Source organism: Aquarana catesbeiana, linkage group LG05, assembly GCF_042186555.1.
Source record: "Aquarana catesbeiana isolate 2022-GZ linkage group LG05, ASM4218655v1, whole genome shotgun sequence".
Lineage (NCBI taxonomy): Eukaryota > Metazoa > Chordata > Amphibia > Anura > Ranidae > Aquarana > Aquarana catesbeiana.
In genome coordinates, this window is record NC_133328.1 from 556,546,797 (window position 1) to 556,572,375 (window position 25,579).

General features: G+C 41.5%; 1 protein-coding gene across 2 annotated transcripts in view; it reads left to right on the top strand.

The window, feature by feature from the left end:
- The window catches only part of RALYL (RALY RNA binding protein like), a 1,862,755-nt gene extending 1,848,724 nt beyond the window's left edge, over positions 1-14,031 (top strand). For both annotated transcript variants that reach the window (XM_073631886.1, XM_073631887.1), the window contains one exon: positions 10,456-14,031. The gene's annotated coding sequence lies outside the window, so the exon portion shown is untranslated. The remainder of the gene's footprint in view (positions 1-10,455) is intronic.
- The last annotated feature ends 11,548 nt before the right edge of the window (positions 14,032-25,579 follow it).

Consider the following 25,579-nt stretch of genomic DNA (forward strand, 5'->3'; position numbering starts at 1 on the left):
CTAACAACACTCCCACCCAATAAGCCTTGGTAGAATATGTCTGGAGTCGTTTGACCATTGTTCTCTGTTTGACCATTCAACCCAACGTTCATATTTCCTTTTTTTTCTCTGATTTCATTTTTTGCTACCGTAGTTCTGAAAAGTACAAATAATATAATCACAGAAATAATCGTGCTGCTTCTCTGAAAGGCTTTAAAACCTCACTGGATAAACTTAACCTAAGAGACCAGATAGAGGTTATATACCAACAAATCCTCTGTAAATCCATCTGTTCTCGCTATGTGCCTCAAACATCACTTCTTTAAAACAGCGATATCACAAGTCACTGAATTCCAGGAAAATATAAAGCTACTCACAGCCTCAATAATCCTCAATAATATAGCTTATATGTTTTAAAAATTGCAGGTGCACAAAATCCATCTCTTCCTCCCTGTCAGAACGGAGATCTGCCTTGTTTACATAGGCAGATCTCTGCTCTGTGTGTTTTACCGACAATCAGTGGGTGCCAGTGGACATCTATATGCTTCCATATACATATGGACAAAATTCAAAATAAACCTCTGTATAGCAGAAAGCTGGGACCTCTCAACATTCTTTTGTACCTTGACTCTGTAGATAATTGTTCAATTGTATAATGTGTAGATTTTAATTTTATAATAATTTCTTACACTGGACATCGAAAGAGTAAGGCTTCATGTACACTAGCCTACATTTATTACGGCTGCAGGAAAACGCAAATTTTACCGCGATCTTGCCGCATTTTTCGGTTTCCCTCGGTCGGTGGTCAAAACCTTCCTATCCTGAATGCGATTTTTCCACGTTCAGGAGAGGAACTTTGAAGCTCACCTAAACGTGACAGCTCCTAAACTCTGCTAAAAACCTATGTGTACATTGACACATAGGCTTTTATGGAGTTGAGTTTAGAAGCTTTGGCAAAAAAAAAAAAAAATGCCAACAGCTCCTAAAGTAATTTTTTTATTCATACAAAACGACAAGAAACAAATATACTTTTATACAACCTTCACTTACTCTTTGCACCCCCCCCCAACATTTAACATATATCCCCCTGAATTTACATCATACACTTCAGTTCACCCTTCACTTTTATATCAAAATTGGTGTGTCATTTCTATTTACACACTATACATAGTTCTAAGCAGCAGAAGAAGAAAACAAAAATTAAATCTTGGTATCCGCAGGAAAGGGGACCACTTTACACTTAACTCTGCATCACATATTTCCCTTATCTTCTCATCCAACCTTCCTATATTTTTTTTAACATTTTGGCATTTCCCCTTCTATTATACACAAATCTTTCCATACTTATTGTTTTATTAACCTTCTCCTCCCATTCTACCCAAGTTTGTGGGTTCACCGCCAGCCACCTTCTTGCTAGTTATTACTATTTGTCTCCCCCCTATACTCCCCCTAATTTTTCTCCATACAACTCAGTAAACATATTTTAGAGTCTAGACCGAGAGATACTCCAAATACCTTGTTTATTTTTCCCACAACTTCACTCCAGTATATATTCAATTTGGGTTACCTCCACATTATATGGACTAGATCACCCTTTGGGTCCCTGCATCTTGGACATTTAGCATCCATCCTTCACCCATAAAGAAATAATTTCTGAGGTGTCTTGTATGCTCTATGTAGTAACATCAGGTGTGACACTGATTGTGATGGTGACAGGATGCTTAAGGGGCCTGTTTCCAAAATATACTTCCAATGTTCATTTGATATGTCTCCTAGGTCTTCCTCCCATCCCTTCCTACAAGGAAGCTCCTCGTTTCCCCTTACCACTCTGTCACAAATGCCACCATATATAAATGAGATAAAACCTCCTAGATGCACTAGCATCAATTATTTTTCAAAGGATATTTGCCTCACTCCACTCTGGTGGTCTCTCTTTAACTTCTTGCTGACTGGCTCATGCCGATATATGTTGGCAGAAGTGCACGTACAGGCATATTAACGTACCTGTACGTTGCCCTTTAAGACACGGCTTGTGGGCACGCTGCGAGCTCCGTGAGTGTGCACAGCTCCCTGTAATCGGGAGCGGTGATCAGTGTCGTGTCACACATCAGCCCACCCCCCACCCCCCCACAGTTAGGACACACTTAACCCCTACAGCACCCCATCCTGGTTAACCCCTTCACTGCCAGTCACATTTACATAGTAATCAATGCATTTTTAATCGCACTGATCGCTGTATAAATGTGAATGGTCTTAAAATAGCGCCAAAAGTGTCTGATCTGTCTGCCATAATGTCGCAGTCATGATAAAAATCTCTGATCGCTGCCATTACTAAAAAAATATATTAATAAAAATGTCATAAAACTATCCCCTATTTTGTAGCTGCTATAACTTTTGCGCAAACCAATCAATAAACGCTTGTTGCAATTTTTTTTTTTTTTTTGAAGAATACGTAATTTTTTTTATATATTTTTTGGGGATATTTATTATAGCAAAAAGTAAAAAATAATGCCACTGACAAGAGTAACTGTCTCCACACCTTCCCTTTACATCTAAGTTTATCAAAAAGTGGGGCAATATTGTTTTTTATGTATTCTTTGGGGTTTAACGTTATGTATATTCCTAAGTATTTGAGCCTGTTGACTATTTCCACTTGCGGAAGCTCTGGTGACAGGTCTGTCTTCAGCGAGTCGAAGCAGCTTTGATTTGTCCCAGTTTATATTTAGGCATGATATCTGCCCAAAATCTATAATTATATCCATTGCTTCCGCCAGGGACCCCCGCGTATCCCCCAGAAATAATAACACATCATTAGCATATAATGCTATTTTCTCCACTCCTGAAGCCCTTTGAAATCCCTGTATCCTTGCGGATGACCTAATGGTTATAGCCAATGGCTCCATTGCCAAAGCAAATAACAGGGATGACAAAGGACACCCCTGTCTTGTTCCCCGGGTCAAAAAAAATGATTCAGAGCACTTATTATTTATCTTCACTTTTGCTCTGGGCCTTTCCTAAAAAAGTCTTACCCAACCAACATACTTTGACCCAAATTGGAAGGCAGTCAAGGTCTGCCACAAATAATGCCATTCCAGACTGTCGAAGGCCATGGCTGCGTCCAGGGACAATAATGCCCTTGACCCTACATTAATTGTCAGAGCCTGCAGGTTTAACCACACCCTCCTTATGTTAATGCTGGTTGATCTATTTGGTATTAACCCTGTCTGGTCTGTATGGACCAGATTCTGGATTATTTTCTCAGCCAATATTTTTGCCAAAATTTTGATATCTGTGCCCAACAGTGCTATTGGCCTATAGGAAGATGGATGAAGTAAATCCTTCCCCTCTTTTGGAAGGACGACAATAGTGGAATCCCTCATAGACAAAGGCAACACACCCTCCTCTAGTTCCTTGGTGAATGTCTTCAGCAGCTCTGGCAGCAATATCTCTTCATATATTTTATATATCTCTGCAGACAAACCATCCGGTCCTGGAGTTTTCTGGTTTGCCAAAGCTGACACCCCCTGTCTTACCTCTTCCAGGCCTATAGGGGCATCTAGTGCCTCTCTATTTTCCTCAGTGAGGCAAGGGATCTTCAGATTTCTAAAAAAGTTCCACATCTCCCACTCTACCTCCCCACCTTGGGCACTATACAATTTCTCTTAGTATTTTTTAAAAGTATTTACAATCTCAGGGCCATATGCTGTTATTCTTCCCCCGTCTGTTCTAATAGTAGTTATAACAGTAATAGATGTATTTGCCTTTGCCAATCGAGCCAGTAGATGCCCTGCACTCTCTCCTTCCACGTAATAGTGCTGTCTCTGAAACAACAATTTATTTTCAGCTTTTGTGTATAATAAATCTTAATAATCTTGTTGGGTTTTGACCCATACCTGAAACGCCCCAGGGGTTGACCTCTCTACATACTTCCATTCTGCTTCTATGATCTTGTTTCCAATCAGTTTTTTCTGCTCTTTAGTCTGTCTTTTTACTCTTGCTATATGTTGTATTAGTATCACCCTAAGATAGGCCTTAAGGGTGTCCCAGACCACTGCGGGTGATGCTGTCCTAGCATTAATCCTCATGAATTCCTCCAGAGATGATGTCACTCCCTCTTTGCCCCCTATTATCTTTAACCAATATGGGCTAATTTTGCATTCCCTTTTACCAAACTCCTCCCCTTGACTCAGCGATACAACTAATGGAGAGTGGTCTGAGAGACTCCTGGGCATATACTTTATATTCTTAACAAAATGAAACATGTCTTCACTGCCGAGGGGTAAATCGATCCTAGAGAGCGTGAAGTGAGTTTTTGAAAAACAAGAGTATTGCTGTTTAGTTGGATTCCTCATCCTCCATATATCTCCTAACCCCAGTTCTCCAATTATTTGTAAGAGCGTAATAACACCTTTTCCAACCTGAGTTCCTGGAGGACATCTATCTACCCTCCCATCTAATACCATATTAAAGTCTCCCACTGCCATTATTGGAACATTACGTTTGTCAGACGTAAATTTCATCAATTGATATAAATCCTCTGCTTTAAATGGGGGAGGGATATATATATATATATATGCCAAGATGCAGGTCATTCCCCCAATAGTACAATACAAGAAAATATACCGGCCTCTCTATTCTATATTGATCTGCCTGCAGGAGAATTCAACTCCTGTCCCCAAAACACTCACTCCCCTAGAGTATGAGGTATATACCAAGTGATACTGAGTCTGGGAGTTTCTTCTTTTTAAATAAAGTATCAACTCTTGTTGAAGGGCTGTCACTGCAGTGATAACTGCAGCTCTCTTTATAGGGTCTCCCAATCCTCGGATATTCCTAGAACATACATTTATCATTTTAACCCCCCTGGCGGTATTCCCGAGTCTGGCTCGGGGTGGATTTTACATACCAAAAGCGGTATCCCCGAGCCAGACTCGGGCTTGCATCGCAGGATCCAGGAAGAGATTACTTACCTTGTCCCCTGGTTCCTGCGATGTCTCCCCGCTGTGATCGGCGAGCCGCTGTGTCTCGCTCGATTCACAGTGCCGAGCTCCGTTCCCTGCGAGCGTTGCGACGCACGGGGACGGAGTTCGGCGGCAAATTCAAAAGTGAAACACACAGTAAACACACAGTATAGATACAGCATACTGTAATCTTACAGATTACAGTACTGTATCAAATAACTACACATCCCCTTTGTCCCTAGTGGTCTGCCCAGTGTCCTGCATGCAGTTTTATATATATAAAACTGTTCTTTCTGCCTGGAAACTGGAGATTGTCCATAGCAACCAAAACTGTCTCTTTACATCAAAAGTGGTTTTAGACCAGCTAGAAAACAGCGATAATAAATTAGAATCACTTGCAGAATTGAGCGATAGTGATTTGTGGGGAGATCCGTCATCAAACACTAAAAGTAATAAAAGCTAAAATTCTGGAACTGAGCAAATTTCAGTGTTTTTGATTTGATTACATTATTATATAATTTTTATTATTATTATATTATTATGTGTTTTAATTATTTATAGTTAGTTATTATATTATAATTTTTTATTTCGTTTTTCAAACTTTATCATACCCGGGATGTCTACTAGACTCTTGTTTGGACAGATTTAAGTGAACTATTCCTAAGAATTACAGGCCTACAATATAAAACGCCAAATTTCTGTGCAAAATAATGGTACCGCTTTCAGCACCTAAAATCTGAAATAATCATACCGCCAGGGAGGTTAAACTGCATATATACCAAAAAAATGAGAAGAAAAAAGAAAAAAAAAAGAAAAGAGTCATCCATCAGTGACTTAGTGTCCCCAATCCACCTATATCTAATTTTTCTTTCCTCTTTGTGCTATTCCTTACACTTGCTAAACTATTTGAAACTTGTGTTTTTCTATATATACCACCATGATACTCAAGTCCCTTTATAATATTTTTAGTGCAATGGTTTTTCCATTTCTTTTTTCTTTCCCCTCCTCCCTCCCTCCTTAATAAATATATTCCCATACAACACTCAAATCGCATAGTTGTGTTTTTAGTGCAAAAAATAAAAAGTCAAGCATTTGTATCCGTCTTCTTACAACACCCTTTCTCCACCCACCCCTGTACCTCGCTAAACCTATATGACCAGTATTTGACTTGTGTATTTCCCATACAATATCTTTTCCCCATCCACACTAAAAAAAGAAAAAACCGACTGACAAACCACATATATTTCTACAACGAACAGCAAAAAGACAACACCTAAAAAACAAAAAAACACATAAGACAAGTACAAAAAACGAGCAACAAAAAAACAGCACAAAAAAACCCCACATAAGACATATACAAAAAATTTCTTTCACACCCCTCACCTGACCCACACTAGGCCCATACCAAGGGCATTTGAAGTGATCCCTACCAATGACCAAAGCATCCACCTTCTCCTCTATCCCCCTTCCCAACCAAGGGAGAGAAGACAGAGAGAAAGGAAAAAAGCCAGAGCCAACCCACCCCAAGAGGATGCTCAGCTAATGTTCTCTCCCCATAGTGCACCCCCCCCCAGGAGAAAAAAAAAAACAGTCTGTCTATTCAAAACTGAATCCTTGTACATCATTATTAATCTCCCATGCTCCGCTCTTGATCCTGTCGTATCCTCTCTTCTTTTTTCTCCAGCCACACAAACGCCTCATTTGGGGCATAAAAAAGTGCATTTCACCTAATGCCACTACCTGTAGCCGAGAGGTATATAGCATAGCATATACAATTTTTAATTGCTGCAATTTTTTCTTGACCTCCACAAGCTTGGCTCTTTTTTTTTGCAATACAGCAGAAAAATCTGGAAAGAATAAAATCTTAACCCCATTATAATATATATCCCTCCTTTCCCTAGCCTTCTGGTGTATAGTCTCTTTATCCTTGAAAAAAAGTAGTTTCACTAAAAATGCTCTGGGCTGAACCCCTGGGAGTGGTACTCTATATGGCACTCTGTGTGCCCTCTCAATTGCAAAGAAGGGAGAGAAAACATCCTTCCCAAAGGTTTCCATCAGCCATTTCTCCATAAAACCTATAGGGTTGGAGCCCCCACAGCGCTTGGATAGCCCCAAAATTCTCACATTGTTCCTACGCAGTCTGTTCTCCATGTCCTCCATTTTAAAGGCATATGCATTCATTTTAACACTAATTGTCTTCACTTCCTGTTTTAATGGGTTTAGATCGTCCTCCACCAAGCTCATTCTCCCTTCCAGGGCCGTAGTTCATTCATGAACTTTCTGTGCGTCATGTCTTAAAAAATATATCTCTTCTCTTATCCCTTTAAGTTGCTCAGCCACTTCATAAAGAGAGGATTTGCAAAAATTTGCTGCCAACAGTACATCCTTTAATGAGGGTTCTTCCCCAGCTCTAGCACACCCCTCCAAGACCAGTATTGAATTCTCCATTGTTGATGGTTTTTCCGTACTTATATCCATCTTTTACTGACCCTGGCTTTTTCTTGTTCCTGCCCCCCCCCCCTGATTTTTAACTTGTGAGGAAGTTTGAGGAACTTTAACTGGTGTGTGCGCATATTTTTCAAATTTTGCTGCTGCTTGGCTCCCTTTGTTTTTAACTGTGCACTGCATTTGTGGTTTTGTACTCTCCTGATGCAAAACCTCCTCACCCGTCTTCTTTGTCATCTTCTCCCTATTCGTAACTTCCAAGGCCCCACCAGTGACTGTAATTCTATCATCACTACTCCTTTAAATACAGGTTCCTTCAGCCAGCTTCAGCTGGGGATTTTACCAAATCCTTATCAGAAAAGAATATATATATAAAATAATTTAATCCTTTCTCCAATAATACAGGGATTACCCTTTTAAGACTTTCAGCACAAAAAAAGCCCTTAAAGCTTCCAGCTGGTACAGCACATCTTCCACACAATGCACTTGGCTTCTTACCGCTGCTTTTTACTGCTGTTGAAATTGTCCCACACACCAGCTCACTGTCAGTCTCTCACACTGACTTTTAGAGCTGTTTGTTTAAACCTAAAAGCCCTTAGAAATTCCAGCTAATACTGGGCATCCTTTACACAGTGCACTTGACTTCTTACCCACTACTTTTACTGTTATCAAGATTATTCCACAAACCAGCAACCTACCAGTCTCTCACACTGATTTTTGGCACTGTATGTTTTAAGCATAAAGTCCTTAAAGCTTGCAGCTAGTTCCGCCCGTCTTCCACCGGGGCTCAGGCCCAGTTTGTATTGCTAATAAACAGGAGAAAGCAGAAGAAAGAAAAAACAAACTTTCACTTATCAGCCAGTGCTGCAGGGGTTAATCCTCCAAACTTCAACTCTCTGCAAACATTTAAACTGCAATTAGATCTGTCCTATCGTCCGGCTCCTTGCTAGCCTCACACACTATTTCTTAGGGCTGTTTTTGTGTTTGGCACAAGTAATAAATGCTGCTCCCTTAACGTATCAACAGTTCAACATAGCCAGCATATCCACAGTAAACACAGTCCAAGCTAGCAGTTTGTGAGAGAAAAAGGTCAGGGAGAGCAGAGAGAGAGGGAGGAAAAAGACCTTCACCTGCATCCAGCGTACACGAGATGATCCTCAGAGTCACGGTTCACTGCTTTTGGCTCCATGCCAAACACACACACTGCTGATGCTGCTGGGACTGGTCTCATTGCAGTTCACTGACCTGCAAGGGGGGGCCTCTCACACCACCACCACGGCTCGTCTCCACGGCTTGCCCAGGCTGGTAGAATTGTGTTGGAGAGCGGAGCATTTAGGAGCTATCTTGGCTCAGCCCGACGCCTCTCACACATCACTGGCCGGCCTCCATGCCCCCATCAGCATCTTGGATGTGCAGAGCGGAGGGAGGGGAGGGGGGGCGCACAAGCATCCTCACTTCCACATCCGGTCACGCCCCCCCATAATCAATTTCAGGTGGGCTTAGTCCACTTTTTTCTTTTTTTTTTTTGGTCAGCTGCCATGAAAAAAAAAAACTAAGGACTGTCTTTATTATAGAAATAATTTGTTGCAGATTCTTTAGTCTTTTAGTTACCTTTGTCTTTTTAATAATATGTTGCTGGAGATAAAAGTAAATTTGAGAAAATTAATAAGCTATAGTTTGTGTTCATTTGAAATTGTGTTCTCAGCTGGTGGTCCAGCAGTAATCTATAATACCGCAAAAACCTTGCTCTGTCCTCACCATGAAAAACAAAAACAATATATTTTTGAAAACCAGGTCTTTTTTCCTTTAGAGTCATGCAAGCCATGAGTACAATTATGTGTCATAATTAGATAATTCTGGCTGTTATTTAACCACTTTCCGACCGCAATACGTGTTTATATATATACGGTTTGCAGTTTGCAAGTGGCTTACTGGGATTAAGCTATCAGCCATAACCCCAGTATAGTTTTTTGCAGCCAGCCACTGGCTTTCTCATGAAAGCATTTAGAGCAGTTCATGAGCCGCTGGAACGTTTTCCGAAGCGGCAGGAGGGGACGTCCCCCCTCCCACCGCTCGCTGGTGTTTCTCAGGCTTACTGTTTTAGCCGGTTCGCCCGAGAAAGGATCTGATGGTGCACCCAGCTGCTCCCATAGGCAATTAAAGAGTAGAGTCTCGTTTATTGACTCTATGGCCTTGGAAGACCAGAGCGCCGTCATGACGTCACTTACGGCCCAGGCTGGAAGTAATTTTTTTTGTCTTAAAGCAAGAAATCAAAATTTTTATTTTTTTGATCTGTAAAAATAAAAAATAGGTCACGCACTCATATGTAAACACCACACATATCATGTATCACCACGAACATTAGAGCATAAGCAATAATTCTAGTGCTAGACCTCATCTGTAACTCTAAATCCTGTAAAGGCGTTTATGGAGATTTTTAAGTACCATAGTTTGTCGCCATTCCACGAGCGCAGTTTTAAAGGGTACCATGTTAGGTATCTATTTACTCGGTGTAACATCTTTCACATTTTACAAAAAAATTGGGGCATATATTGTGTTTTGCCCCAAAAAATCGTGTTTGAAAACCGCTGCACAAATACCGAATAACATATAAAATTGCAACAGTCGCCATTTTATTCCCTAGGGTCTCTGTTAAAAAAAAAAAAAAAAAAAGAATAATGTTTGGAGGTTCTAGTAAAAAATACAGATTTTTAACTTGTAAACAAAAAGTGTCAGAAAATGCCTGGTTGACAAGTGGTAGAAGAGCATACACACTTTACTAGACCAGGAAAGCTCCTGTTCTTTGCCCAAGAAAAGAGTAACCATGTGGTTTACGGTGAAGTCTCCTTATCAGAACTGTATTTATTCATGAAATGAAGTACATCTGTAGCCCAATATCAGGGTGCTAGATAGGAGGGGCCCCCAAAAGCATCTGGTGCAGTGGATACAAAGAAATGCCCTATGGGGCCTATGAATTGTAGTTCTTTTTCTATTTGTATGTAGATCTGCAATCATATTTATATGTTTGTTATGTTCTAACCATGTATTTACTTCTGTGTTCATTCAACAGGTACAATATGAATGAGTTACTGATGATCCTGAGGACTGGGAGAATAAATTGTACATTTTCTGATTTGACTGCGCAGAAACTGGGAGAATTGCTAATTTTGAACTATATGTTTTGACTAGTACCGCTATACGTTTTATTAGATTGTAAATTTGCATTTTTTTCCGGTTTGCATATGGCAATTTTTTTTTTACATTTCGTTCTTTTTTGAATTATTGCCTTTACGTTATTTGTATTATACCTTTTGGAGAGCGCTGAAAGGATTGTACACATATGTATATTTGTAAGAGCCACTTTTTACAAATAGCTAATTTCTGTCTATCACAACTGTTTGTTGCTATAATTTCAACTTTTATTTATAATTTCTTTCTGGTGCATTTCATTTTGTTGATTGTCTGTACTGAAATATATGTATATATAAGTAGATTTGCACTGCTGTGCTTTATTCAGAAATCATTTTATTTAAAATGTAAATAACTAATGTCTGTCCTTATCGGTAAAACTATTAGGTATATGTAACAGGTTCATTTATATTTCCTTATTTAGACTTTAAAAACTAAATGTGTTTGTTAGGTATGGATTTTGTGTCCCCTTTAACTTATGTTAGATATTGTATTACATGCTTGTACACAATTCCTACAAATCAGAACATTCATAGTTATAATAATAACATTTTTAACAATCATCAGTATTGATGATAACAGAAAGTAATATTATAAAAAACATATTAATATAAAGAAGAAGTCTAAAAGTTAAACTTTTTAATATTCTATCTCTTTTATTTTACCAAAGGGATCATAAGAATTTGTATAGTTTGTTCAACTATAGTTTTTGATTAAAGTATATTATTGTTTTAGATTAGGGGGTGTATTAAATGAGTTAATGTCACACTAGCGCAGAAGGCCAAAATTTATTTTACTGGACATCACCTTAGATTGGCTTGACTAACAATAATAGCCAAACTCTTTTCATACTTTCTAGGCAGTTACAGTATCTGTTTTTTTTTTCCCTTTTGGGATAAAAGTTTTGCATAAATGAATAAAAGTTGATGATCGTAAGCACCCCTGTCAGTGGTAAATGGTTTGCCTTAACCCTCTTACTGTCACGTTTGCTGGACAGGTTAAAGGAAGTTGTAAAATAATGGACTTACTTGCCAGACCACCAGGTGAAAAAAAAGGAAAAAAAGCCTAAACAAAAAAGAAAAAATAAGGCAGCCACCACAACTAATCTAAGAATTGGTAAGCTGCAATATATTACATTTGTGTTCTTGGTTTAATATCACTTTAATTGGGGCTCAATTCTCAGTGCTATGTGGTGTAGGTTAAACACCCCAGCAAATAAATGCTTTTATTTTAATCCATTATTTTTTTTGCGAATATAAAAGAAAAAACTTATTTTGTTGTAGCATATAAATAAATAGGAAAGAATGCTTTTTGTCAGTGTATTAACATTTAGAAAAGCGTTTGTTTCTGGTATGAATTTATTTATTATTTGTTGTATTAATTTACGCAGCCCTACACAAGAAAGTTGACCTGTTAATCCAGATTGGCCACCTAGAATTCTGGAGGACCTCTAGAAACAAATTAATGGCATTAAACCCCAATCAGGAGCACTTATAGGATCCTTTCACCTGATTGACTTATAGGGTTGTTTAAGGTTTCTGGCTCCTGCTCACTTGTGGGAGCCTATGGCCTTAACTCCAATCTCATTCCATTAGAGACAGTCATTCCATAATGCAGTGTGTTTCAATGCATGTATCTGTATGTCTTGAAGAATGTTGCGTTAAGCAGCCCATTCATTTTGGATCAGTTGTCAATGCACCTCAGCACACAAAAAGATAGGTCTGCTCTAGTTTTTAAAAGACTACACACTGCAATGCACAGAGCAATCGCATTGTATTGTGGTGTGCTGAGGTTCACTGTATATATGGGTCGGTGTGCATTTATTATTAATATTATAGAGAAACCATTTTTTTAGGCTATCATGGACTTTAATTGTACTGTATAAGGACTTCAACACATGGGTAGATGTATAAAAAAAGTATTTATTACAACAATTTTAAAAAACACATATAAAAAACAAATTGTGCCACAGAAGGGCACTCAATTGCTCTCCATAGACTGGACAATAAGATAGTGATGGCAAAAGGCTGATACTTTAAAACCTATCACATAACATATACAGTATATCCAGGTTCTTCTCGACATGTTTCGTGGAGAAGGTTCCGCTTCTTCAGGAGTTTTTAGAGTGCGAGCATATAAATGTATTTCTACAAAAAATAAAGAGTAGAAAAAAAAAATTTGGTTTTAAAGTATCAGCCTTTTGTCATCGCTATCTTATTGTCCAGTCTATAGAACAATTGTTTTTATTTTTTATATATATCTACCCTCTAGTCCTTATACAGTACCATTAAAGGCCATGATGGCCTCAAAAAATTGTTTCTATATAAATGAATATAGGACATAGGTAGCCTTAACAAACATATATTCTTCATGGCACATACTCTGTATATTAATATTAATTGGAATTAATTGGAATTAATATACAGGATTCATACAGTGCCGTCGATTTGCACGATCTTTTACAGAAAAAAATGTGAGACAGTACCATTACAGCAGAATCCAAGACAAGAGAGTTAGGAAGTCTTTGCTGGAAGCACTTTCAATCTAGAGGGAGGGAATTAGAATGCACTACAACACACATATCGAGTGTGTTATTGTAATGTGTGTCATAATGCATGATATGATGTGCATTATACTACGCATTGTAGTGTAAATGAGCATAAAACAGTATGGGCAGAGGCGGCTGGTGCTCAAAATTTTTTGGGGGGCGCAAACAAACTGAAAAATTCGTAAAAAACATCAATTGCAGCCTCACTGTGCCTATCAAACACAGCCACTGTACCATCAAATGCAACCACTGTGCCCATCAAACGGCACCACTGTGCCCATCAAACACCGCTACTGTGCCCATTATATGCAGCCACTGTTCCCATCAAATGCTCCCACTGTGCCATCAAATGCTCCCACTGTGCCCCCCGCCGTCTGCCCGGCACTTACCCTGGGGCAATGGGTGACGGCGGCAGGCAATGAGCGAAGTCCTCAATGCCTTCTTCTCCCGTCCTCTCCTCCCATCCTCTCCTATGGTTGGGCTCCTGATAGGCGTCCAATCAGAGCGCCTGTTGTTTCAGCCAATCAGGTGACGGGTAACAGACTCGAGCACCTGGTTGGCGGAGAGGCGGTTCAGTGTTAGGAAAGTGAATATTCAGGCACCCGTGTGCCCTTATGGATGCACCGCCACTGAGTATGGGAAAAGCTCTGGAAGCATAACTGTGCACCTTTCTGCAGCTGCCTATTATTTCCCTTTCCAGACAGAGCAATGCAGTGCAAGACAAAGCATAACAATCATCAACTTTTAGACAATTTCTACATTTTCCTAAATTCGGTTTACAGTAAACATGTTTTTTTTTGTGTGTATTTATAACTATATTGTGTATGAAGAAGAATGTTGCTTTTTTTCTTTGTTGAAATGTGTAATATACTTTTTAAATGTTTGTAAATAAATATTTTCTTGAACTTATAGTTGTATAGGTGTATTTTTGTTTATAGTGATTGGTAAACACCAGTTCTGCCCCTCCATGCTGGATTATTTTTCAGGGGGTGTTTGATCCTGAAAATGCCAACCCATAGCATGCACAGCTGTGTGCATTGCATGAAGTAGCAGGGTGGTTGTGGCATGGCCCCATTTACTTAAATAGGTCAGGTTTGGCCACTGTACTGCCCACCAAAATTGACGTGGGCTAACAGCTTTTGCCGCAGCGTGTGTACAACCCTGAGCAAGGCTGCTGATAGGAAAGTACAACCAGCTCTCCTGTACAGAGCATGAGTTCTGTCGCTTCAGAAGAGGGGCCTAAGGAAACCTGCAGGAGAGGAGAGCCAGCTGTACTGCCTTGTGACACCTCTGGATCCCCTGCAGCGCTGCCGGCTTTCTCCCTCTGGCAGCTCTGCAGAGGAATCAGTTCTATATACTTGCAAACTGTCCAGATTTGGAGCAGATGGAGACAGCTGCAGAGTCTCTGCCTGTGCCTCTGCCGGGTCCTGAAACTCCCCCTCCGTCTCCCCCTGGCCCATAGTCGGCAGCGCTATCTCCTGTCACCGGTGATGAATGAACAAGCTTGCTCCCCCTTCCACCAGATCATGCTCTCACTGCTCTGTGTTCAGTGTAAACTCCATGGTTTGGATGAATCAGTGCTTCTGCTGGAGGGTGTGAGTTGGGGGGGGTTGCTGCTGGAATGAAGGGACAGAAACTTCAGGATTTTGGAGAGGGGTGAATATGGAGCCAACCTAGAACTTCAGGTAGCTGCCACTGCAGTTCTGGAGTTTGGAGCCTGTGGACACATCTCTCTCTTCAGCTGACAGACATCTCTGCCCATCCGATTCTATATACCACCCCCAAGGCCCCCTTTATACTTTACGTAGTGGAAACACACGTTCCTGCTTGCAGTTTTTTTGTTTTTTTTGCACATAGGGTAGCCCATTTACTCGAATGGGCTGCCATATGTGTGACAAACACATCATAGAGGCTCTAGAACCTTTTAATGCATGCAGATTTGCCACATGTCAAAACACAGGTCTGCTAATTGCATTTGGGGTGCCATTAACAATTAATGGCACCACAGGCACTATGCGCATTTGCAGTGCAATTCCAAAACCTATGCATTTGTCACACATCCAGGAAACGTCAAATGTGAATGCGGCCTAATGCCTAGTATACATTGCTAGTTTTTTTTTTCATTCAACCCAGCAGACTGGACGAAAAAAAACCTGACACCTCAGGTTGGAGTCACTGTACTAACAATCCAATGTTAGTACGGTGATCTCCCCTGCTATTCTTTTGTGTTCTGACAGGGGGACGGCCCTCACAAGAAAACTCTGGTCAGTGCTCTCAGCCATTGGTTGAAGTCCCACCCTGAATAAAGTATGACTGCACTGGATTACTTAAAAATCAGATTAAAGTGTATCTAAACCCCCATAAAAACTCCAAACTTTACTATACTGCAGTTACCAGTCTGTGTGATGTGGTAGCTGCATTTGTTTTCTGATCTGTCACACAGGTGTTCTATGATGGCTATGCTCACTCACCCAACTGTATCTGTGGAGGGAGCTTTCTCTCGTTGTCTTCATATATGGGTGGTGGTAAGTATTATTGTGCTTTTTAGTTTAGCTCATGGAAAATAACAAGGATACTTCACTTCTGGCAACAAATATTTTATTTTTTACTGAAAATGATCTAAACCTGTAACATAAAAAAATAAAGAAGTCACCACATCTAAGGTCTGGTAAGCTGCACTATAAAGTTCTAAGTTTCTGTTCTTGGGATTAGATATCATTTAAAGGCATCACCTTTTGTACATGGTACATTGGGGGTTATTTACGAAAGGCAAATCCACTTTGTACTACAAGTGTAAACTACAAGTGCAAAGTGCACTTGAAATTTCACTGAAAGTGCACTTGGAAGTGCAGTTGCTGTAAATCCAAGGGGTAGATCTGAAATTAGGGGAAGCTCTGCTGATTTTATTATCCAATTATGTGCAAGCTTAAATGTTTTTTATTCTCCTTGCATGTCCCCCTCGGATCTACAGTGACTGCACTTCCAAGTGCACTTTCAGTGCAATTTCAAGTGCATTTTGCACTTGTAGTGCAAAGTGGGTTTGCCTTTAGTAAATAACCCCCATTGTCCCATCCTTCTAAATGCTTTGGAAGGCTAGTTATAAGGTTGGGAAAGACCCCCCCCACACACACACACGCTCATACTCAATCGTCTGACAACTTATGCCACGTACACACAACCAGTTTTGTCGTCGGAAAAAACTCCGAAGGTTTGTCCAACGGAATTCCATTCAAGTGGTCTTGCCTACACACGGTCAACCTAAAGTCCAACCGTCCAGAACAAGGTGACGTACAGCACGTACGACGGAACTAGAAAAAGGAGGTTTAATAGCCAGTAGCCCATAGTTTCCATCTCATACTTGCTTCAGAGCAAGCGTCGTTTTTGGTCCGACGGAACAGCATACAGATGAGCCGTTTTCCCAATAGGAATTGGTTCCATCAGAAATATTTAGAACATGTTCTATTTCTAGGTCCGTCTGAATTTTCTAAAAAAAAGTCCGATGAGGCACACACATGATTGGAAAAGACGATGAAAAGCTTCTGTTGGACTTTTTCTGTCGGACATTCCGCTCATGTGTACGTGGCTTTAGCCATCAAAGAGATGGTTGCTTTAATATCAGGTGCTTGTCTCCGGCTCCATGCTTTCCCAAGACAAAATCCGACAGGAGAAATGCAGGGAAGGGTAGGGGGTAGTTCCCAAAAAAAGTATTTTGAGCCAAAGACAAGGGCAGGCTATCATGGCCATCTCCTTGCTAGGGGGGGTCCTGTCCAACCACATAGCTAGCCTTAGCACATACCAAGCAGGCACAAAATACTACATGTACTTTGTTCCCAGAGCACTTTAATAAAACAAGACATTAGACTTTTTCTTTGACCACTTCAATACCGCACTATCAGTGCAGCCTATCAGTGCAGCCTCATCAGCGCACATTAGTGAAGAAGAAAAATTACTTATTTGCAATATTTTTTAACAGAAACTAAGAAAATTGGAAGATTGGAAGTGATATAGCAGAAAGTCACAGAGTACCAAATACCAGATTGTACACTTTTCTCCTGCAGTTTATTTTACCTTTTAACATCCTTTTCTTTGGTTTGAAAAACAAGTATCCCACCAGCCACAAATCTGCATTCAGTTAAATACTCTACAGCAAAATAAATTACTTTTAATCTGTAAATAAGACTTTCAGAGATGAATGGTAGTGGGTGACTTCATTAAAAAAGACTCAAAAATTTTCAAAGCCATAGGAGTTTGGTCATGTTTGAACAAAGGTGCCATGCTGTCAACCTTAAATAACTTCTGCCTTCCAAACTACCTCCTCTAGAGAACAACAAATGGGAATCATTCGTAATTTCAAGGGTATTACCAACAAGTTCAACTTGTCCTCCACATTCAATAAATGAACAATGAATTTTGAGAAAACTCAACTTTTCACAGGAGAAAAAAAGTATTAAAAGGTCAGTTCTGTCTACAAAACCAAGAATACAGATAGCTTTTAACACACCATGAGACTGTAATCAACAACCACAAATAGGTAATACATTATTCTGTGCTTCTCTTTATAATTGTGGTATTTCTAGCTGTGTTCCCTATTCTTCCACAGACCCGTTAGTACTAAAATTTTGTATGATGTTATTTGTCATTTGCATATAAATGGATTTGCTTGGATCATCATTAATCATTCTAAGAAGAGAAGAAATACTGCAAGCAATTGATATACTAGAGTGCATTCATTTTCTGTATCTGTTGCTGGAAAGGCAGAAAGCAGTAGTCTTGCTGAAGACATGTTTTGTTATGTTTAGATTCGAGTTTATCATTTTTTGTCTTTTTTATGGAATGAGTTTGCATTTTTGCTTAGATATTGGCTCATATCCTTTTCACTTAGGAAATTAAGAGTAATCATTTTAAATTTGTTCACTGAAAAATTCACTGAGGAAAGCTGAATATAATTAAGGTTTAAAAGAGAAGTATGGCCTTTTTTTTTTTTTCAAAAATCATGCTTACCTAGGTGGATGTAGCATCACTCCGATGCTGCAGCTGTCCAATGCTGGCTCTAAGACTGATACCCAAGCTATCAAAGACCACTGATTGCTCGGTTCTCAGAGCTCCGTGAGCAGAGAGCTGGTGACAATCAGTCACTGGCTTTCTGCTCCACCCCCTGCTCCAACTGGAGTGCTGGGCTGTGGAGGGGGCGGGGGGCTGGCTCAGGTGTCGTCCAGGGTTGTGGGCGGATGCCGACCATATTTTCATGATCTTGTCCCAGCCTGGACTGGCTCTGTGATGTCAGCCCACTGTCTGCTGAAAACGGGTCACAGGAGTGCAGAACGAACTGCACTCCTGTGATCCACAAGAGAAGTACAGCCAAAAAAGCTTTGACTCTACTTCTCCTTTAAAGTAAACATGTTATGGATCAAATACGGGGGTTACCATACTGACTGCCTTCTGAAAATTGGCTGGCTGTTATGTAACCCCCTGTGATTTTAAGGCTGTGCACTAGGCAAACTGTTAAATACACAGAAAAAATACATAAAAAAAAAAAAAAAACATATTTAGAAGCGGTTTTATCTACTGAAGGATATGTATTTCTGTCCATCTAGTCCTGAAAGTTGCATAGCCACACACCACAGCCAGTTGGATGACACCACTTTCTTAGTTATAGTTAACTGTATCTGAGCACCCAAACTGAAAACACTATTTAATTATTTTTTCTGGTTTTCCACGCTGCTCAGGCGGGAATGAGTTAAATCTTTCTTTGCACAATTCCAGGCATTTTCTGGGCTCTGCCCTCCACCCTGTGTTGTGTATATAATGTGGACCCAGCCTTAGTATGCAGAAAGTGTACACATATTACCCATATTACAGTCAAGCCAAGGGGTGGCACCAGCCCTCCAATACCAGGGTCCAGCACTGCCAATTCAGCAGGGGGGGTTTGACGCAGGGTCTACAGATCCCATTTCTTCAGCAGGGGGCCATGGGCAGAAAGGAGACTATTCAATGAGTTTTGGGTGCAGGCAAGTAATTTTTCTGCACCGCGGTTCCTGATAATTAAATTAAAGTATTAGCCTCTTCTATATCAATGAACCAGGACAGTCTGGGATTGTCATTTTATTATCAGAAAACACAGTGCTGCCGATTACTCCACTTGCACCTGAAAGTCAGTAAATAGTCCCCTTTCTGCCTGTGGCCCCTGCTAAATAAAGGAGGCCAGTGGAAGTTTTTTTTATTGCTGCACATTCTTCCAGAAATTCCCAAAAGCATTGGGTTAGTGTACACTTGTGTCCCCCTCTGAAGAGGAATCTGTGGTGTATCACGTTTCAGAAAACATTTGACAGGTGGTGAGGAAGCATTATTTTGCTTCCTCAACTCCTGATTTAACCCCTAAAAACCTGCACCATCGAGTGGAAACTGAATGCATTGTATGAAATAGCAGGGCAGCCACATTCAGTGGAATGGGTCGCATTCAGCAACCAAATGTGACAGTGTTGGGACATTTTTGCCATGCCGCGATGCAAAGCATGTGTACACCCCGATCCACTGCCTTTGCAGCTTTTGGCCCATCTGCTGCCTTTGTAGCCTTTGCATTACCCCCTCCTAACCCTTGCACTCTGTATGATACATACTCTTGACCCCTGAACTATGTACATTACACACCTAAACCCTGAACTCTATGGGTTGATTTACTAAAACTGGAGAATGCACAATCTGGTGCAGTTCTGCATAGAAACCAATTGGCTTCGAGGTTTTTTGTCAGAGCTTAATTGAACAAGCTGAATTTGGAAGCTGATTGGCTACCATGCACAACTGCACCAGATTTTGCACTCTCCGTTTTAGTAAATCAGCCACAGTGCGCCCTAATGCATGTGTGGTAATGGACCACACATGATAAGCCGCTAAATAACTTTTCTTATCAGCAGTATATAGCAATCTTATAACTTCTATCAGTGTCCAGCCAAGCACTGGTTAAAGCTTGTAGGAGGAGTTTTCATTCTACTCTGACTGCCCTATGAGGCTGCATGACCCTTGACCCTTTGTATGGACAGTGCTGATTGGCCCTGTGCCCATGACATGAACCCTCCCAAGAAAAAAAAACTCTCTAATAATACACACTAAACTGAGCATGTGCAGAGTGCCCCCCAGGCTCTGTACAATCAGCAGATTGATTGGGGACTGTGGAAGAAGGGGAGGATCTGAGAGGTCGGGATAAAACAGCCTTTTTACACAATGCGGAAGAATAACCCCTTAGGTATCACAGTGTGCAAAACAAGCATGCCTTGCTGCATATACACACTGATTTCACTGTTGTGGGTTTAGTAATACTTTAATTGAACAAGCTAAAGTTAGAAGCTGATTGACTACCATGCACAGATGCAACAGATTTTGCACTCTCTAGTTTTAGTAAATTAACACCTATGTGCTAGCCACTCCTGACCACTGAACTATGTACATTACTCATTCATGACATTACTCATTCTGTACATTACCAACTCCTGACCCCTGAACTATGTACATTACCCTCTCCTGACCCCTGCATTCTGCACATTATATACTCCTGACACCTGCATTTTGTACATTATATACAATAAATGTGAAAAAAAGTTGCGCTACTAATGATAACAAAAAAGCAAAAAACAATAACTTAGCAGCCAGCATTAACAATGTAGTGAACTGTATAACAAATATAAAAATATATATATATAATGCAGCGCTAATGTGAGAATCAAAATATTAGAGCATCCCGCAGGGATGAGTGTGAAACTGGTGACAGCTCTTAAATCAGAAACCAACATCTAATATATAAATCATAAAAAGAGATGTCAGATGTACACAAGAAATATACATAAAATGTCTGTGAAAGGAACAAAAACTGTCCGTAATGAACTCAAACTAAAATATTCCTCAATGAGGTGCAGCGAAGTCCCACGTGAAGAAAATATATAAGGGTGATGCCTTTTCAACAAATAGGTATAGCTGAATGGGCTTCTTCATATAGCATTTACAAGCATACAGGTGGGATGATGGAAGAATTAGGTACGCTTACCACAAAGGGTGGACACACTCGCCATACGGCGGTGGGTCAGTCAGGCATTTGGATCATTCAATCCAGGATGCTTGGTGGGAGATGATGATGGTATAGTAGTACACCTCGATGGCCTCATCCAGAACAGTGAGGGGTAGATGGTGCTCATTAGGACCTCCAACAAGCAGGCGTGCTTAAACTCGCATAAGGTCACCAGCTGGATAGGATATGCAGGCTCCAAGAGGCCGCGTATCAGATCCTTGGTGACGCTGTAGTTTTATCCACCAGAGCCTCTTTAAGAACCAGCCGGCCACTCTTTGGAAGATGCTGAAGTCTGATAATCAATTTTCCCAGCAATCTGTGTGTGAAGACTTTGCTACAGTTGTAAACTTTAACAGTTAAGACCTCATCGGATACTATTTTTCCATAGTGAGGCCATCTGAAATGCTCACCAACATCAAATACTGCGGTGGTGTTGACTTTCTTGGTTTTGTGAGTGAAACAATCAATGCATAGTGTTCCTTGTGCTGCTGGCTCCAGTTGTAGTCGACATTCAGAGTCCTCTGATTCCACCCCCCTTACCCCAGCTGCAGTAATCTTCTGGTGCTGCAGGGAACTCTGTCTGCCCTTACATTATATACACGACACCCGCACAATGTATGTTACATACTTTTTACCCCTGTGCACTGTACTGGTTTTAAACCCCTGACACTGTTGGTGCAATTATGCCACACCCAAATTTCTCCACAATGCCTACTGTGTCAAGCTCAGGCCCTGGCCCTGTCGGATGGGGGACCCTGTCAGGTAGATTGTACTGGGCATCATGATTTCTAATAGTGGCCCTGATTACAGCCACAGTGTAGAAAGTACAGCCCTGGCCACTTCATATGCAATATATCTTAACATTGCTAACCCTGCAATCCAAAAGCTTCTTTCTTTAAACAATCTGAGCAGACTCTCTTCACAAAACACTAGATATACTAACTACTTCAGGTCACCAGCAGATGTCTTCTTTACACAAAGACACAGCTTACTCTCTAGCACCAAAGGGGTGGCAGCAGCCCCAAAGTCTCTAAGATCTCTCTCTCACTGTCTGTACTCAAAAAATGCCCTTGGAAAGTTGGTTGCCTCCTTCCAACATCCATGTAACATCGTTTTCCTGAGATATCAGACTAGATCTTAGGACAACAGCCCCCCAGTCAGCACTCTGTAGCTTCAGCATCCAGGCCCCTGACAGTGGCTTCCTTCTATCTCAGTTATGCTCCACCTCTATGCCAGTGGCCAAGACTGGGGTTTGTGGTTACTTTCCTGGTACACCTGGTCCAGCAGCTTCTCGGCCTGTCTCGCTCAGCATATGCCATTGAATTTGAGAGTACATTTTTAATATTTAATACATCACTCCTTATTTTACATGCTACATTATGGGTATTGCACTTTTTCTTTTTTTCTAGAAACACCTGCTGGTTGTTTACACTGTAGTTTTGGCAGAACACCAAGATCTCTTGTCATAGAAATAAAAAAGCTAAGATTCCAGTGCATTGTAAACCTTGACAATGGGCTCTGGGGCGTGACCGGATGTCGTTGTGAGCGGGTGTGTGTGTGAGCTCCCGCTTGGCTCCGGCTCCCATGCTGCTCAGCCCTGTCTCTCTCCCTGACAGCTCAACCCAGCCTGCTAACTGCATATGTGCTATCTGACCCGCCTCCCTGCCTCCGGGTACACCGCTCCAACCGACGGCTATTGTGACCGGCCAGCCGCATCTTACCTTCGGGAGCGGGGGTGTCCTACTGCCGCTGCACTGCGCTGCCGTATACCGGCTTGTTCCTAGTCCCATACTCCGCGCCCGGACAGCGCTGCAGGCTTCTCCCCGTCGCCGCTGGACTGGTTGCCTGGCGACGCCTGGGGCTCTCGCGAGAGCTGTGGAAACCTCCAGTGATCTGGATGACGGCCCGGGAGTGACAGCTAAGACGCTCCGCTTTGGCCCCAGTCTTACTCCCCTTGCCTTAGTCACAGCCACAGCAACAGACGCCAGCTACAACAATAGACACTGGGTACACGTGGAGAGAACGCGCAGCTCTGAAATACCACAGGACAGGTATGTGAGCATTTGGGCTCAGTTTAAAAAAAAATCCCTGGGACTATGAAGGTGGACTGTATGTACTTTGTTAAAACTATGCCCTGCCATACCTGCTAATGGTATACAGTTATATATTGGTTGTTAAAAGAGTCATTGAAAGAGTAAAATAAGGAAGAGCAAGGGGAAGAAGGAAAGAGGAGAGTTTGTTAAAGGGAGAAGGAAGGAGGAAAGAAAGAAGAAAGAAAAGGGGGAAAAAGAAAGTAAAGAGAAGTTTATGGTGCCCGGATAAAAACCAAAGGACATTACCCCATGGTTTAATAGTCTGACAGGAAGAAGGAGAAGGGTTCGGGTAGTCGTGACCTACCTGATCAGTTTGTTAACCTTGCGGCCCTGTTGAACACGCATATTGGTTGAGTGGGGACGGGAGGGGTGCAGACAGAACCCTGCACTAAGAGATATTATCTACTTGTGCTAGCCGCTGCTGCGGTCCCTTGGTTTCCCCGTGTCACAGTTGTTCCCTACTGGCGGTGCTGGGTACCCAGGTACACAAAGGTAACAACGGCGATGTCAAGGAGGAGAGGGGAGGAGCCAGCCAATATGGAGAATTTGGGGCCCCAGTCGCTGCGATCCACAAAGGAGAAGGGGAACCAGGCGGCAGCAGCTGCAGCAAAATTGGAGAGGTTTGCACACACTCCTGAACAGACCCCCATTAAGAATGGGCAAGCTCCGCAACTCAAGACCACTGGGGATAGGAAAAGTTATGGACAGGCATCTTCTAACCCAGCCGGAGTAGGGCAGAAAAATCCAACTGTTAATAAAGGCCCAGGAGCAGGGGAAAAAGTCCAGGTACCATCACTAGCAATGGCCTCTGCTACAGAGGCAGAACCAACCCTGAGGGAAATTTTCCATGCGATTAACTCTTGCAGAGCATCAGTGGAGGGGTTAAGCTGCCAAATTAAAGAGATCAAGGATGAACTGTTATTAATAAAGCAGGAATTGCAAAAGGCAGTAGATAGAATAACCGGCTTGGAGGGTAGAGTGAGCCAAGTGGAGGATGATGTTTTCCCCCTACAGCAAGATGTCAAGTCTATGAAGGAACAACTGGGTAGAATTAATGAAAAAATGGATGAAATGGAAAACCGTCTAAGAAGGGACAATATAAGAATAGTGGGCCTCCCGGAGAGATGTGAAGGGCAGAATCCCATTGCTTTCTTGGAAGGATGGTTCACAGAAATATTTGGAAGAGATGCATTTTCCCCACAGTTTACAATTGAGAGAGCCCATCGGGTCCCCTTCAGGGCTCCGCCCCCTGGAGGGCGCCCCAGGTCCTTATTGATGAAATTTTTGAACCACCGCGACAAGTTAACCCTAATGCGCAAAGCCAGAGAGAAGGGGCTTATTTTGTATAATGGTGCAAGGGTCTCATTTTTTGCGGACTTCTCCCCGGAGTTGCAGAGACGCAGGGAAAGTTTTGTGGAGATTAAACGTACCCTTCAAAAATATGATGTCAAGTATGCCCTACTGTATCCAGCTAGGCTACGGGTTGAGGCAATGGGGGAGGTTCTCTTCTTTGACTCCCCGGGGGGGGTAACCCACTGGTATGAAGAAAACAAACAGAGACTGGAACCCAAGGGAAGGAGCCCAGAGTGCTAGGATGTTCGATCAGAAGACAAGAAAATTTGGACTGAGGGAAGCAATATGAATTTGACATAGAGAGGGAGAATGATGGTGTATGGTAGATTAGGAATGGGAGAGGGGGAGGTTAATATATTTAAAAATTTGTACACGTGGATTCTAATGGTGCAAGGAGGAATATATGAGACGGTCACGAATAGAGCCCCAGGGGCTAACCTGATAAGGTGGGGGAGGGGGGGGTAGGGATGGGGGGGGATTGGTGGGGGGGAGGGAGAAGGGGGGGTGGGTGGTGGAGAGGTAGGGGGGTTGTAAAATTATTTCAAAGAATTAAAATGCACTTAGTAATTGGAGGGGTAGTTAGGGGAATGGGGTGGGAGGGGGGAAGGGCGATTAAGCACACGTGTGGTAAATGCAAACACTATGAACAGGAACATGGAGAAAGGGAAAGGGGGACACTTAGAATGTGCACTAGAAAGGAAAATAACAGTAATGAAGCACAGAGGGGAATTAAGGCAAGGTTTTTTCTTTTTTTTTTTTTTTTTTTTTTTTTCCTTTCTTCTGTTTTTTTATTTTAAAGATGTAGCACTCAGCTTGGTACTAATGGAGGGATCCTCTATCAATAGGAACATGGGGAAAGAGGAAAGGGGGACACGTAGTAGGTTTATTAGAAAGGGAAATAATGGTAATGAAGCACAGAGGGTAGCTGGGGTTTTTCTCTCTTTTTTTTTTTTTT